The 16557-nt window shown below is 38.6% G+C and overlaps 1 protein-coding gene across 1 annotated transcript in view; it reads left to right on the top strand.

Moving 5' to 3' along the window:
• LOC123307926 (dynein regulatory complex subunit 7) overlaps positions 1-16557 on the top strand; it is a 119793-nt gene that overhangs the window by 69944 nt on the left and 33292 nt on the right. The gene's annotated exons all lie outside the window — the stretch shown is intronic.

The following is a 16557-nucleotide window of genomic DNA, read 5'->3' as shown; positions in this document are numbered from 1 at the left end:
ATTCTAGAAGTCAAAATATAAAGAAAACTTCAACATAGGTCCGAGAGCTAGAGCCTCTTCTACATCAAAATAGCTTTTTGATCATATTTTCAATTTATCCTGTCCAATTATAGCAGTCTATTCAGAAATGATTTTAGAATCTTTAAAAAAGAAAGTCTCCTCAGATTGTGAGATTAAATTCGTCTTAGATAAAATGCTCTTTTCAATTCAAGGGTAAGTTGAAGGTTAAGAAACTCATCAACTCCCAACTGATTGATGGTGACTAGTGTTGGTTTCAAATGAGTTTCATTAGAAAAGAACCGAATGATTTATCTGACGAACAAGCGGTTGTTGAACGCTTCATCGAGCAATCAGAATGTGATTAAGCCGGCTGACAAATTGTCCCCTATTAGACACAAAAAGTTGGCTCAACATAAGGGTGGGAAATTTTCAAGATTTGTAGGTAACTAATCGTATTTTTAAAAATCCTTCTCGAAGTTGACTCTGTACTTAACCGATATAGTCCATAGAAAAAAGTGAGAAACAAATTAGAAATTGAATTTCAGTTAAATTTCTTCAAGTATTGGGAATTCAAATATAGATTGCAGCGACATGGTGATGAATCGTCAGTAGACTCATATGTATGTCAACTAACTAGGAAGAAAAAGACCTCTCTGGAGATTGGGCAAATACTTTCATTTTCAGGTTTTATAACCTGTATATATATATATATATCCATCCTCCTATTCTTCGTTACTAATAGGAAATGTACATAAACTGTACCATGCCATAAGGACAGGACTCATATATCCTTAAACATTGATTAAATGCCCATTTCAACGTGGAAAATAGTAAAAACTGACGCTTTCACGAGCAAGTCGTATTGCTCTAAGGATCCAAATTATTATAATTTCACTGAGCTTTTCACGTTATTACGAGATAGATAAAGATATTTTCCACAGATTGATATGAAAACTCTCATTGAAACTACATTGTCTACTAACTTATTATTCACAAAAATTGGCACCAGTGGCGTATCGCTTGTTTGAAATTGCCAATCGGCCACATCAATTCAATATTTAACAAGAAGAGCGTTGAACCAATGTATCAGAATTGAAGGAGAGTTGATGAATGAAGTAAAATTTCTAAAAAAATCCTTTTTTCTTAGCCAGACCCTCGACTTATCGGGTGATGCGTTACATCGGTGAAAAACGCTTTTGGAAAGCTCCAGTGGCTTCTGGGACGCATCCAGCCCACTCCTCGCAGAAATCACGAACGGGCCAATCAATTGTTCCCATGGAACGGATGGCAATTACGGCCATGGTGGAGAAATTATAGTATCGGGTTGGTGGATATGGTACAAACTGCCGCCGATGCGTTTGTATTTCGGAACAATGTGTGTGTGTATACGCGAACATGCCGCCGATCGATATGGGTTCCCGAGGGGCCTGGGGGGGCCAGCCCGGTGGGAACCTGCGTTGCGAATCTTCGTCATTAGCGCTCCGAGCTGCCGTACCTTCCGGTCGGACCCTTGGACAATGCCAACCGGTCAACGGTTAACCACCCGAACCTAGGATGGAATGTTCCAGCAAAGAGTACACGACTCTACAAAAAAATTTTTGTTCTTTGTCCTAACGTTTATATAATACTAGGATTTTTCGGTTAATTATGCACAAAAACGAAAAGAAAATACCTTTTTTTGGTATAAAGTTTGCTTTTGTGATAGTTATAGTATTAATAGTCGTTCTTCATTTTTTTTATAATTTTAATAATTCAAAAAGACCGTCCGATGAGAGTGGGGTGTTTACATTTACAAGGTGCCGCTAGAGGGTACTCGAGTCATAAACAATGATCAGGTGTTGTTTACTAGCCCAGACAAATTTCAAATATCGTCAAGAAAGTGTAAATACGATGCTGATGCATTTTGTTTTATATGTGGTCAATTTATTATTACATATTCGTGACGTGAAATACGAATTAAATACATTTCACGTTCTCTCTGAAGCCTATGAAGCATATTTTGACTTTCCTGTTTGGAATCAAGACAAGCCATAGGCTCCACATGTTGCTTGTTTTTATTGTAAATGCTATCGTTGAATCAGTCTCCTAAACACAGAAGCAAACTTTTTTATGCCATATTTTTTTTTTTCGTCTAATTAGGATCTAAACTATCGAAATTTTATGCTTTGCAGTTAAAGTCAAATTTGGTGTTGACCCGTGGTATCAATGATACTCTAACAATTTTTTTCTGCCTTTTGAAGACAGAATCTACTGTTGAAGTGATTCCCCAAAAAAATACTCCATATCTCATTATAGACTCCAGATTAGCGAAATACATCATTCGTAAACTACTTTCATTTTGATGTTTTGCACAGACTCTTATTCCAAAGCTGATTTTATTCAGTTTGAGAGATAAATACTCAATATGATCATGCCATTTCAGAAATTTATCAACAACAACCTAAATTTGGTTGAGTCTTCAAAAACTACAACTTTATCTCCAAGTTCAATGATATTATCTACCTCTTTACGAGATTTATCTGTGCTGAAAACAAGGGCTGCTGTTTTGGCTTAATTTATCAGGAGCGTATTGGAACAAGCTCAGTTCTTAGAATCAGGTACTCCTAGCAAAATTGCAAGACATCTTATTTCTGCAAAATGAATCAAGTGTATAAAGCTATGGAGAATTACATTTCAATGCGATTATATTAAAAGTTTTGAATTTTAGGGGGTGGCTTTTTCTACCCTTATTATTTATTATTATTTGAACCGGGTTGTTGTGACTTGATTAGCCTTTCGGGAACTGCGACCATGTAGATCTTTTGTTCTCTACCCTACTCATTCATAGGAACCCAAGGAGGTCGTCAATGGTGTTGATAAAACTGACAACATCCTAAGGGGCCTTAGCCGTTACCTTGTGAGTATCCAGTACCGGTTTCCCCATATGAGTAGTTCTTAGGCCCGCCAGCTCTGGACACTTGCATACCATGTGTTCAGATGTTTCTGCTTCTGATCCACAGAGCATACAAATCTCATCTGCTGACTCACCCTGTCAGCAGTCCCACCATCATCCGAAGCTCAGCTCGTGACAGCTTTAGCAGTTTTCTGGTGTAGGTCGGTGAAATCATCATGAATTCCTTTGACTGACTAAATCCAGGAGTGTTTTTCCAGAGGGTTATTCTGTTGTTCAACTCCCATTCTTGGACCGCTATATTAGTATTTTCTAAGCCCACAGAAAGGCTCAGGTCCAGCATGTATTAGCCCTAATGTTCTTTTTGCAAGTTCATCGGCTTTCTCGTTTCCTTCAACACCATACTGCCCTGGTACCCATAGTAAAGTCACTTTGTTATTTTCTACCCATTGTAATTTCAAATCAATTTAGTGATGTTACCATACAATTCATATCCTATTATCATGATTCTCCGTAGGTGCCCTAGAAGCACCGTGAGCTTGAAGAGTTCGGACAATCAGTTGTGTTCTTTGTGGCTTTGTTACTGTGTCCTTACGCCACCTTAGGCACAGCACTGTTTATTTTAACCAACAGTGAATGGTGGCCCGTACGTAAAAAAGAACACCACCAAATTTCTTTGAAATTACCTTCTCTCTTCCATAGAATATCTGACCAATTTTTTTTGTGTCAGTTTTCTGCCATTATTTTCCACGTGCCATCTTCAGGGAGCTGTATCTAAGCAGTTGCTGCTCAAAAAAGAAATCATATATGGAAGACCCAAGCTATTTTTGACAAGGAATCACCCCTTAAAATTTTTCGCAACTATTAATATAAGATCCGCCGACTCTCGAGCAGATGCGCCCAGTTGGCCGACGCCCGAGTATTGGCCGGTGCCCGTACCTTCCTGCCGTCGCGAACCAGCGCTGTCACCCATCAGGTAAAGGGCCCCAACGATCCGTGGTCGGCGTAGCAGAGAATTTCGAGCGCATCGCGTATCTACGGCACCCAATGATGTGAACACAGCCGAGAAAAAATCTCATCAAAGGAAAACAATGTTCTCGAACCTGACGGAAATTCTGCGGACGACGTTTTCTGCCTTCTCCGGGGTATACACCGGAAGGATCATTATATTATATTATTATCATGTTGATAATATGCCACAGAATTTGCACCTGAGCAAAAATGGTCTGATAACTATTCATAAACCCGGCTGAAGCTAACTGATTTTACTATGCTGAGACCTTAAAAAAGCCCACTTCCCCCTTTATAACCTATGTGTGCCCCTCATAATATCATTCTGGGTACGCCACTGCGTTATATGATTCGGTAGATACACCTGCTTGGCAAATGGACCTCATCGAACTGAAAAATCATATAAATTCAGCATAGCCACTGATTTGAATACTTATAGGTACAGCCGGATCCCCTAGTGAAGAACAAAAGACGAGAATCCGTCAAAAATCTTCTTTAAAATATGCTCGCAGAAATACCGATGTTCATGCAATATTTATGCTTCATTCCCTCTGAAATAATCCCGGTAAAAATCGGTTGAAATCGAAAAAAAAACCTTGGATGGTGCGCCACTGGTCATTTCCAATCGCGAATGTCCAGTCGAACGTTACGCCTATGTGATGTTATGGAGCAATCTTCACGTCTTTTAGAAAGCGTAACCGATTATCATCCATGTCAACTCATAACGCGAATTCCTTCAAATTCTATGCTTTCAAAGAAAGAAGCAGACTGCCACTTCTCGAATTTATTGCGGATATCCTTCTGCTACCGATCCAATGCTCGAGTCTTTGACTTTCTCACTAGATCTCATTCAAATTTCCGCGTCAGCTCCTTTTCACGTCTTGATCCTCACAATTTACAACACAATTTTTTGATGTACAGGGTGTATTTGAAGGTGAGGTGTTTTTTCAATAGAAGGAAGAAATTGCATGGCGATATGTCCACCATTTGCACAATTACTGTAAAAATGTATGAAACTTATTTTGAAGCAATAAAGAGTTCCACAATAAAGGTAGAACTGGTCAAAATGAAGCGTTTCACCAAAAATCACCAATGCAAAACTTTCAAAATGACAAAGTTGAAAAAAATTGAAAATGAAATAGATACTAATACGACTCTAGACCGTTTGTTAGCTGAATTATCGCAAAGCAGTGGGAAAAAACTTATCTCCTGATTCGACTATCTCGATTCGTTTAGCATATTGGCTCGTTCGGTATTTACGTGGTAATGAAAATGGAAACTTAGGATTGTCGAATTGTAACAACCCCAAGAAGTTCGACAAAATTTCATTTTAATTTTTTGCGGCATCGCAAAAACGAAACAAAACATAAACATATGGCTGGTTCAGTACCAAGTTCATCGGATTAGATGCATCAGGTCACTTTTGGGAGAATCATAATTGAGAGGTTCAGAGCTGAAGTGAAGCAAGTCCATTTAGCCTAATTTTGAGATGAATGGCTTAGAAGTTGTTTATCACCAATTAATTCAAAAGTGACTTCTTTATTTATTATTATTCTTGTGTAAGCATATGCTTACATTCTAACCTTTTAAGATCTAAAGAAGTCACTTTTGAAATAATTGGTGATAAACAACTCCTAAGTTATTCATCTCAAAACTAGGCTGAATGGACTTGGTTCACTTCAGCTCTGAACCCCTCAATTGTTGTATCGTGCAATTTAGGGTGAAAAAAAGTGCTTCACGAAGGATCATAAGACGATTCTATAATCGTTATAAGTTTATGTAGTTATTGAGTTACAGAAAATATTCATCTTCGGAAAACATCAATATTCTTAACTTTCGACTAGCAGTGTAATTTCGCGTAGCTTCATCCGCACAGCGCTAAGAGGCGGTTTTAAGGATTTCCTCGGCCAAGGCTCTCGCCCGTCACACGTAGAAGATTTCCCCGTCCCTTATCGACCAAGGGAAAACTTCCAGACGAACCTGAACGGCGAAAGGAAATAAATTCGTAGGAGATCCGCCGACGGGGGTTGCGAGCTGCGGGGGAGGGAAGGCGCGGGGGTTGGGGGGGACTCTCTCCCGATGCGACCCGCGAACCTTCATTTCCCGTGGATCACGCGACGTGGCGTCCGTTAGAGGATTAAGGAAATTCGCCGCCCTAGGAAGGGCGGCCCTCCCCCTCGGAACATGCGAGCGTTTCGCATCTGACCGTCCGTCCCGGTGTCTCCATGGGGATTTCGGGCGAGTTCTCTTTTTTTCCGATGGTCCAATTATCCCGCCGAAAAGTTGAATCGATCGTCCCGAAAAAAAATGTGAAAATTTGTCTGCGTTATCGCGAATGGGCGTTAGGAAGGTGGACGAAGAAGGACTATTTGTGATCTCTAAAACTAAAAGCTAGCTCATCATTTGATAGATATCATCATCGTCATTTTTCAGTTTATCTCGGCTGTCAAATTAACGTCATAATATACAGGGTGAATCTTTGACTCGTACAAATATCTTAACAGTAGATTCTTGAGGTAAAAAGAAACATTTTTTTCCTATAACATTTTTTCCGATTCAGCCCTGATAAAAAGATATATCGATTTAAAATTTCCATAATGAGATGTGCCACCCCTTGAAAAACAAAGTCAGAATTCTGACTTGCAACTCCGAATTCTGAGATACAAGTCGGAATTCTGAGTTACAAGTCGGAATTCTGAGATACAAGTGGGAATTCCGAATTTGTAAGTCGGTATTTTGAGATGCAAGGCAGGAGGGGGGCTAAAATAGGTCTAATGACTTTTGTTTTTTCGCATTTTATCAGTAAATGTGTTTTTGGCTTCTTGGAGGAATTTTGGATGAATGAAATGATATTTTTCTCTTCGGTTGCACCATAGCTAAGTGCTCAGTGCTTGTGAAAGCACTTGGAGTAACTTTATCGAAATTCCTACATCCAGTTTCATAATCAAGTTCAAAGTCACTTTAAGTTTCGTTTAGTGTCTTTTTCAGTAGGGTTGAAGAAAAGCTTTAAAATTGAAGGGGCTTCAAGTTTGATTATGAAACTGGCCGTTAGTCCTTAGTAATCCCTATAAAGTGCTCGCGAGAGGCCTTCGGAAATCGTGTCAAAACATGAAGAAACGATCGACTTATTGTGACCTTACGAGCAAATGGATACTACAGATATATTATATATTATCAGATTATCCTGATTCCCCGTAGGTAACGACGAACCCCTCAGAAGCTCTGTCAGCTTGTCAGAATCAATAACGTCCGTTCAAACTTTTGAAAGATAAGAGATAGGGTAGGCGTAGGTTAAGGGTCCAAATGTGCCTATACATATGACAAAATGAGGGCATTTTGCTCACATGATTCGGCAACAATCGAATGCAACAAAGCAAATGTCATTCGACCAATTCTAGCCCCACTACTGTCTTGCATCTCAAAATTCTGACTTGTATCTCAGAATTCCGACTTGTTACTCAGAATTCCGACTGGCAAGTAGGAATTCCGACTTGTATCTCAGAATTCCGACTTAAGAGTATAGGAATTCTGACTTGTATCTCAGAATTCCGACTTGTAACTCAGAATTCCGACTTGTAACTCAGAATTTCGACTTGTAACTCAGAATTCCGACTTGTAACTCAGAATTCCGACTTGCAAGTCGGAATTATACATTTGGATTTTTTTTTGTGTGGCCCTTCAGCGCTTTCGTAATATAGGGTGGTTTTATACAAAAAAATCAGAACAGAACTGTCTGTTGATCGGAAATTGTCATGAAACAAAGACAAGAATCAAAATCTTCTTCTTTCCTCGCGCTCCAGACCTTCCCAAGCAATCGCGAGTTAGAATACACCGTTAATGGGCAATTCCCAGGCCCGGGAACATCTTGCCCTCGATTCGATCTCCACGCCGCTATTCTGTGTTCGTTAAAATCGACCCCGTTCCGTTGATCAGCGCCAACAAAGGCGGCGTTTTTTGTTGCCGTGCGTTTCGGGACCGGCCTGGGAAGCGGCCTAGCCGCTGATGTCGCGACAATGACGCTGCCGTAAATCCGCCCCGTGTAAAAACTGCATCCCTCGCCCTCAGGTCGAAAAACGGACGGAGACGAAGGGTTGTCTCTTGTCTACGACGCGAGTCTATTGAAAATTCTTCACGAACGGCGGTGGGGTAGGTGAAATCCATCCTTGCGGATTTTTTACGGTACGGATGATTAAACGTCGACGGCATCGGTTGACAACGTCGGGTCAGTAGAGGAAAATTTTTGGACGATGTACAGGGTGGGCAGAATTCGTTGTCTAGTGTGGTTACCTCGAGAACTATACGAGCTAGTAAAAACGAAGTTTTAACTGAACCCAACTTTTTTTTTTTGAAGGTCATCTTTCGAGTCGATTATCTTCCAGGAAAATTATCGCAGATCTAAACGTGATACATATTCTGAAAGAGCAACTCCTGTAGTAATAAATCTGAGAGTTTCGTTAATCTCAGCACAACCCTTCGGTCTTGAGGAAGTTTTAACTCTACCCAACTTTTTGGGAATTTTTCGAAGGTCATCTTTCGAGTGTATTATCTTCCAGAAAAATCATCGTAGATCTAAACGTGATACATTTACTGAAAGAGCAACTCTTCTAGTAAAAAATCGGAGAATTTTATTCATCTCGGCACAACCGTTCGGTCTTATAGAAGTTCCTCAAGTTACTCTTATTCTAGTAATAAATCTAAAAATGTTATTTGCAGTGCAGTGCACTGGCGGTTCTAGGAGTGATTTTCGGGTGAGGGCATAACCTCAAATAACAATTATAAATGACAAGGCGTTTAGAAATATGTCAAAATGTACAAGGTGTTCTAGTTAAATCAGAAAAGTTATGGTTCTTTTTGGTCAGACTGGAAGTACAGTAATAGTAAAAATATGGCATCACGTGCGTCATTGTTTTCGTTTCATACACAGCGTCCTATTTAAAGATATTTACTTGGTTCCTTCACTTCATCCCAACTCCGTATACAGCATCAACTAATGACGGTTTAAGATGTATAGTCCAAAAATTCCTGAATCGCTTTCTTCGTGTTTACCCGGACCTCGCTGTTCTCACAATAGATCCGTTCGCGGCCCCATAATGCCAAACAACAATAATTTGGAACCGGTGATCAATAAAGGCCTCTGCGATGATTTAAGAGCCCCTCTAAAACCTATTATGGTCCCGTGTTAGCTCGCAAGGGCGCCATCGGATCCTTTAACGGTTAATTTCACGACTCTTTAAGGCCTCCATTGCCCCCCAACCCACCCGCGTATGACCACGTCCATGCAGATAAAGAAACTCGCCATCTGCCCTGTGCGTAGCCGGTGTTCGACAGAATTTTCGACTAAATTTCGAGAATAAAGGGCTTAGGGTTGGAAGTCACGTTCACGAGCCTGCGAGGTATTGATTTACAACTCGCCGAATCCGATAAGATGACAGGATGGCCTTTCTTTAGTCTTTTCGCTATTTCAACCCTTGAATACCTACCGCGAGGTGGGGCTCGGCTTTGAATGGTCGATTTTGACAAATACTCTCCAAGAAATGTTTCCACAAAAGCAATCTCTATTGTTCTTCAATGGGTTTTCACGTAAATTTTGTTGCCAATTCCTCTCCAGGTAATTGCCTTTCTAAGTTGACTGTTTTCAGTTTTCATTGAGTATTTCCAATATGGAACAATTTGAAGGAGTGAAAGTTGGCTAAAACCTTGAGTGAATGTACATTTTTGATAGTTTTGTTATTCTAAAGAGGTATTAAAAAAGGGCTAAAATATGAAATACAGGGTGTCCGGGGAATAACTGTACATACTCTTACCAGAGATAGAGTTGGACTAGCTGGTTACGGATTGACTATAAAAAATTAATTTCTGGATTTCCCTAGAAAGCTACAGGGTGATTTTCCAACTTCATGGAAATACTTAGATCATCATAAAATCCAAACTTATTGACGGATATTATTGAAACTTGGGAGGTTATTGACACATGCTAAGGTTAAGTCAGAAAGATATCAGTTATTTCATTATTCCAGGGCCGGACTCATAAATATCCATTTAAAGTGTTCAGGGCAAAAAAAACATTTTGTATTTCAAATTACAAATAATTGATTCGTTTTTTAGGAAGAAGCTAAATTATGCTTCAATTCTCGGTATCACTCAAAGTTGTCACATCGAGAATTATTTTTTTATGAATTTTTGAATTTGGATAAAGTTCGAAAATTTGAATTTTTCACCATGAAGAGAACTAAAAATGTTTGAATATATAAAATGCGAATGTAATATTAGTAGAAAATTTACAAAAAAGTTCAGAGCTTTAATAAGCACTTCAATAACGAAACAATAACATATGAAAAAAACTAAAATACAGTAGAGTACCTAATAAAAATAAAAATAGGAACGAATGAATTGCTGAGTCAACATTTCTCTTGCCGAATTTTCGAATTGGATACAGCCTTTCGAATCATATCGCCATTATTTCTTAAAATATCGCAACAGTTGATTATTCTGTTCAGCAGCTGTTCTCTTCACAGGAAGAAGTGTAACTTTGGTCTATATCATTGTTGTCGAACACCCAGTATACATAGGAATAATTTTGAAATATGCTTCAGTATACCCTATACACATCACCAATTTTTTTTTTCAAAATACCTTCATTTACTCCCTCAAAGTGAAATCCGCGTCTGGGGTGGCCACCCAGTATATCAACAAATTATTATAGTCTTCTTCACCTTCAGTGACTTTTTTAAGAAAATTTATTATTTATTTTCGACCTGCACAAGATGATTATGTGCTGTTCAGGTAAATTAATTGCAATTTTCGAACTTTATCCAAATTAAAAAATTCATAAAAAAATAATTGTTGATGTGACAACTTTGAGCGGTACCAAAAATTTAAGCATAATCTAGCTTCTTTCTAAAAAGCTGATCAATTATTTGTAATTCGAAATACAAAGTGTTTTTTTTACCTTGAATACTTTAAATGGAGATTTATGAGTCCGGCCCTGAAATAATGGAATAATTGATATCTTTCTGACTGAACCTTAGCATGTGTCAAGAACCTCCCAAGTTTCAATAATATCCGTCAATAAGTTTGGATTTTATGATGGTCTAAGTATTTCCATGAGGTTGGAAAATCACCCTGTAGCTTTTTAGGGAAATCCAGAAATTAATTTTTTATAGTCAATCCGTAATCAGCTAGTCCAACTCTATCTCTGGTATGAGTATGTACAGTTACTCCCCGGACACCCTGTATGAACCCCTCCAATATTTTGCATCTGAACTTTCTGATGCTTCAATATTTTTCGCTAAATTACGACTTTGAAGTTAGAGAAAAAAGCCTTTTCAATATTTTTCGCTAAATTACTACTTTGAAGTCAGAGAAAAAAGCCTTCTACGATTCTTCGTTTTAGAGTTATTAGCAAAAAATGACATTTTGACGATTTTGAAAAGTTCTCATAACTTTTTTGTCTTTAAATTTACAGATCTAAAACTTGAATCTTCTACAGGCACTTTTTTCCGTAGAAACTACTGACGAACTCAAAATATTTTATCATTTCGAATCATTAGGCGAACTTTCGTTTTTTTAAATGCAAACTTTTATTGAATGGAAAAAATCTGTCTGTAGATTTTACGTATAAAGGTGCCTAAGAAGCTTCAAGTTTCAAATCTGCAAATTCAAAGACCAAAAAATGCATTAATGACATAAAAAACATAGACTAGTGCACTTTTTCTTCTCTAACTTTCATAGTTTAGAATCTGTAGCTCCCTATTGAAAGGGAACATTCACTGAATTTTATTCAACCAGGTAGTTTCAATGAATTTTTTTATTAAATTATCTATATTTTCTCATGTCTTCTTCTGGCAGACACCCTGTACATTTTCCGAATGATACGTTCAATCGCATCCTCACATTATGCCTAAAATGAATGATATTATCCTTTCACCGCCCCTGCATCACTTGATATGAATGTAACCACTCGGCTTGAAAGATTTTAGTGACGAAACTGTGTTGAAACTGGCGAGAGCAAACTTTTAGCAACTCAATTATTCTACTACGCTTTTCGGAAAGTTGCTGATTACTGCGGTAAGAATGCTCACTCACAGAGAAGTGAATGAAACAACCTGTTGAATGGACGTTCATTCAAAACCTGAATTCAATCACGGTTATAACACCACCGTAAGGACGATTTACATGGAAAGAGATGCGTTTATTCGAACGAAGCCAGCTTTCCCATTCATCATTATTCCTCATGTTCGTTCGTCTCCCCGTTTATACAACTCAATTCAGAGTGCTATTATAATCGGCAAATTCCGATATTTCTGTTGCTATTGGTCACACTTTATAAATAAACTTTATAGTGTCTGAAAAACTGGCACTATTCGAGAATATCTGTACTACTCCTACGATAATATCCGAATCTCTTGAAAATATTTTTAATACAGGGTGAGCCTTTCACTCGTACAAATATTTTAACAGAAGATTCTGGAAGTCAAAAGAAACACTCTTTTCTTTACCATTTTTTCCGAATCGGCACGGTTTAAAAGATACAGGGTGTTGAAAAACCATAAAAAATGTTATTTTCAGTTCATCTGACGAACGGTGTTATCGAATGAAATACTAAAAATTCAAAGAACCCTTGAAACTAAGTTGGACGCTATCTAATGATTATTTGAACATTTCGTAAAATAAAAGTATTCTTCATATTTTCTCGTGAAATGAGGCCTTTTCGGGTAATTTGATTTTTGAAAATAAAAAATATCTGTGAAATTCGAAGAATTGGGATTGCTTCTATTCAATCCCATCGAATTTTGACCACCCTCTACAGGGTGAGCAAAATTCGTTGTCTACTGAGGGGATCTCGAGAACTATAGCAGCTAGAATAAAACGGATGACACATTCTCTAGCTCTTTTTTCATGACTAATCCAAATCTGGAAACAGAATCGGCCTATCATTTTTAGATTTCGAGTTATAAACAAAAATTTAGATTTTGACGATTTCGAAGAGTTCTCATAACTTTTTTGTCTTTGAAATTACAGATTTGAAACTTGAACCTTCTTAGGCACTTTCATATGTAGAATCTACTGACAAAAGATTTTATTCCAATTCAAAAATATCAAATTCAATAAAAGTTTGCATTTGAAAAAATTAAAGTTCACCTAATGATTCGAAATGAAAAAATATTTTGAGCTCATCAATGGATTGCACGTAAAAAAGTGCCCGTAGAAGGTTCAAGTTTCAGATTTGTAACTTCAAAGACAAAAAAAATTATGAGAACTTTACGAAATTGTCAAACTTAAAAACGAAGCATCGTAGGAGGCTGCGGTTTTCACCATTCTTTGTTTCTCCGAAAATGAGCTCGGAAATGTGTCATCCGTTTTCTTCTAGCTGCTATAGTTCTCGAGATCCTCTCAGTAGACAACGAATTTTGCCCACCCTGTACTTCATATTTCAATGAATTAATCATAATTAAATAAAACCGTGTGCTTCCACCCAATTAAAATCTTGCGCTTATTTCCAGATTCCAGAGACCTTTTGGAATTAAATCGTGAACTGCCTGGAGACCTCTTCAAAAGTGGAGAGATCTCCAAGTGAATTCCCCCGCTATTTTGATAGATTTCCAGGCACAGCGTCCCCCAGCATTTTTTCCGGAATTTCCGTGTATTTCACTGGAGTCGACATCTAAAAATTCGATCGGAGTGATTTTTCCCCATCGAGGGAGGGGTTCCTTATTAAAAATAATGAAGAGGACGATTCCATCACGTTTTCGATACATATATTCATTTAACTCGCCCGTTTATTTATAGAGCGATCGATAGGCTTTGACGTCATCCGTTTAGTTTTGTAAACAGATATGTTACGAAATTTGAAAATTCAAATTTAGCCTTATACATGAGATCACGAGGGTTGATGAATGAACAGGGAGGAAACGTGGAAGTTATTTCGATACGATATCCACATGGTGGGGTGACGCACGAAGAAGTGTTGGGTTTTTCCATTCACGAGGAGTTACCAGGCACTACGTGTGATCACCCGTCATGGTGAATTTGACAGTGAATACAACCGATGATGTAAGTGAGTCGAGGGGGTGAGCATTCTGTTCTTCATCAGGTGGAAACGGCCGGCATGAGACAGGTAGATTGGATTACGAAAGAATCAATTGGCACTGAGGTTTGACCTGATAATTTATTGTGACCATCTATTTCGAGCTGAGCTGCAGCTATTAATAAAACCCCAGTCGTTTTGATGGTATGGCCTCTGGTATTGGCATGATTTCTGGGTTTGGACCTGTTTACCTAAAGGGAACCATTCTTCTACTTTTCTGCAGACTCTAAGCCTGTTTCCTGAAGAAGCAGTGGTTCCTCTTCAATCCAAGTTTTTGGCCAATGTACTTGAGTTATAAGGATCAACTTGATAATGTGAAATGCTGACTATAAAATTCGGTCGTTTTTTGATCTGGTATTGGCATGATTTCTGGATTCGAACCTTTTAACCCAAAGGGAACCAGTCTTCTACTTTCTTGCAGACTCTAAATCTCTTTCCTGAAGAAGCAGTGGTTCCTCTTCAATCCAAGTTTTTGGCCAATGTACTTGGGTTATTAGGATCAACTTGATAGTGTGAAATGCTGACTATAAAATTCGGTCGTTTTTTGATCTGGTATTGGCATGATTTCTGGATTCGAACCTGTTAACCTAAAGGGAACCATTCTTCTAATTTCCTGCAGACTCTAATCCTGTTTTCTGAAGAAGCAGTGGTTCCTCTTTAATCCAAGTTTTTGGCCAAAGTATTTGGGTTATTAGGATCAACTTGATAATGTGATAATCGTGTTATCAACATTGCGTGAAAGAATTTGTAGTTTGAAGTGAATCTTCTATCCATGTTCCTTGAAGATCTTTGGAGAAGCAGCCTTGAATATGAGGAGCAAGAAGTAAGAGGTAAAGCTTTTTTGCTCGTTACATAACTTATTTCATCTACATGCCAATGATGCAAATAGGTTTCGTCAGATTACACTGAGGGTTATTAATAGGGTTGCAGAGTATTGAATACTAGTAGATCTTTGGTGAATGAGGCTTCTAATACTGGCCGAAACTAACTCTGGTTTGATATGTGGATCTGCCCACCTGTATACTCCTGCGATAGTTAGTTGAATGATTCATTGCTGAATAATTTTGAACTTCTGTGAGGAAAGTTGTCTTTATATGGCCTTCTTTTGAAACGCCCTATAATGCAAAAAGGTTTCTGGCCGATGAAATTTCTTATTTACAGATTATTGAATATCAGTAGAACCTTGGTGAATGAGGCTTCTTATACTGGCAGAAGCTCTGGATGGCCCAATTCTGCATCTACGCTATAATTAGATAAATGTTTCATTTGAATAACATTGAACATATGTGAGAACAGTTGTCTTTGTATGGTCTTCTTTTGAAACTTTTTCTTGTACTTCTCCTACACCACGCGTATCTGGTCTATTAAAAGGGTTCGAACTCATTTTCTTGTTGGCTTCTCCACTGATCAGGATCAGGGATCCAGACTGAAAGGACCTCGTTATTCCTGCCTATTTCATTGAGTTTTCTTCGATCTAAGAGGAGTTACATCCAAAGAATTCATGGATATGGAGTACATACTGAATACTAAATGCGTGCAGTGAGTAGCGATGTTGCGCAGCAGATTTAGTATAGTCTCCTCGAAGGTGATGCGGTTATGATAGGAGTAGTTTTCTCAGCAGATTGCGGAAGAAAGAAAGAAAAAATTCTCATAACCGAGAATAAATCTACAAAAAGACTCTAAGACCAGAATATTGGTGCGATCAAACTTATAATTTCTTAGGGCTACTTGCGACTGTGTGCTTGCTGTGACTGAAGAGACCCAACCGTGACCTACAGATCCTTCCACACTCCGGGCATGGATAGTCACCAACCAGATCTGGCCACCGCTGTATTCTTCTCGAGTCTCCATTATAACTGTGTACCAAAGACCTCCTCTATGACCTGTCTAAAGCTAGTTGTTTCCAGTTATGATTGGCATTAACTGATTGTAGGGATTGATGCAGTAAATCTTTGAACCGCTTATACTGGCCTCCTGGTTTCAGAGCTCCTTCTGTGAATTCGCCATACAGAGCTATTTTGGAGAGTCTTGTGTCTTGCATCTTCAGAATGTGGCCGCTCCATCTGAGTCGGGCCCTCGTTACTTGAGTCTCAATTGTTATACAACTTGCGTGCTGCAAGACTTCTGCATTTGAAACTTTGTGGAACCATCTGATGTGCATTATTTGTCTTAGATTACGTTGTTGCGTTTGTTCAAGCTGTTTAATATGTCGCCTGTAGGGCGTCCAGCTTTCGCTTCCGTAAAGAAGTGTTAGGAGGACCACTGTTTTGTAAACAGCTGTCTTGGTCTTCAGATTGAGGTCGTGATTTTGAAACACTCTGTCCTTTAGCTTCCAGATGCCCATGATGCTGAATTGATACGGCGGAAGGCAACCACCTTACTGAATACTGAAAATAATCGAAAATAGCTAATTTTGAGGGTTGTTTATCTGTCTTTCAGCCGCAACAGCTGACTGAACGCGATACTGGATGCTGGCAATCAATTTTTTAGGAAAAACTCAGGTAGGAACGGTCATTTTGCCCTCGCTAAACATTATTAAAACTCCGGAATTAGCCTGGCAGAGGCGTAG

Source organism: Coccinella septempunctata, chromosome 2 (genome assembly GCF_907165205.1).
Source record: "Coccinella septempunctata chromosome 2, icCocSept1.1, whole genome shotgun sequence".
Lineage (NCBI taxonomy): Eukaryota > Metazoa > Arthropoda > Insecta > Coleoptera > Coccinellidae > Coccinella > Coccinella septempunctata.
Note: the sequence above shows the minus strand (reverse complement) of the source record. Positions and strands in the feature narration are given on the sequence as shown.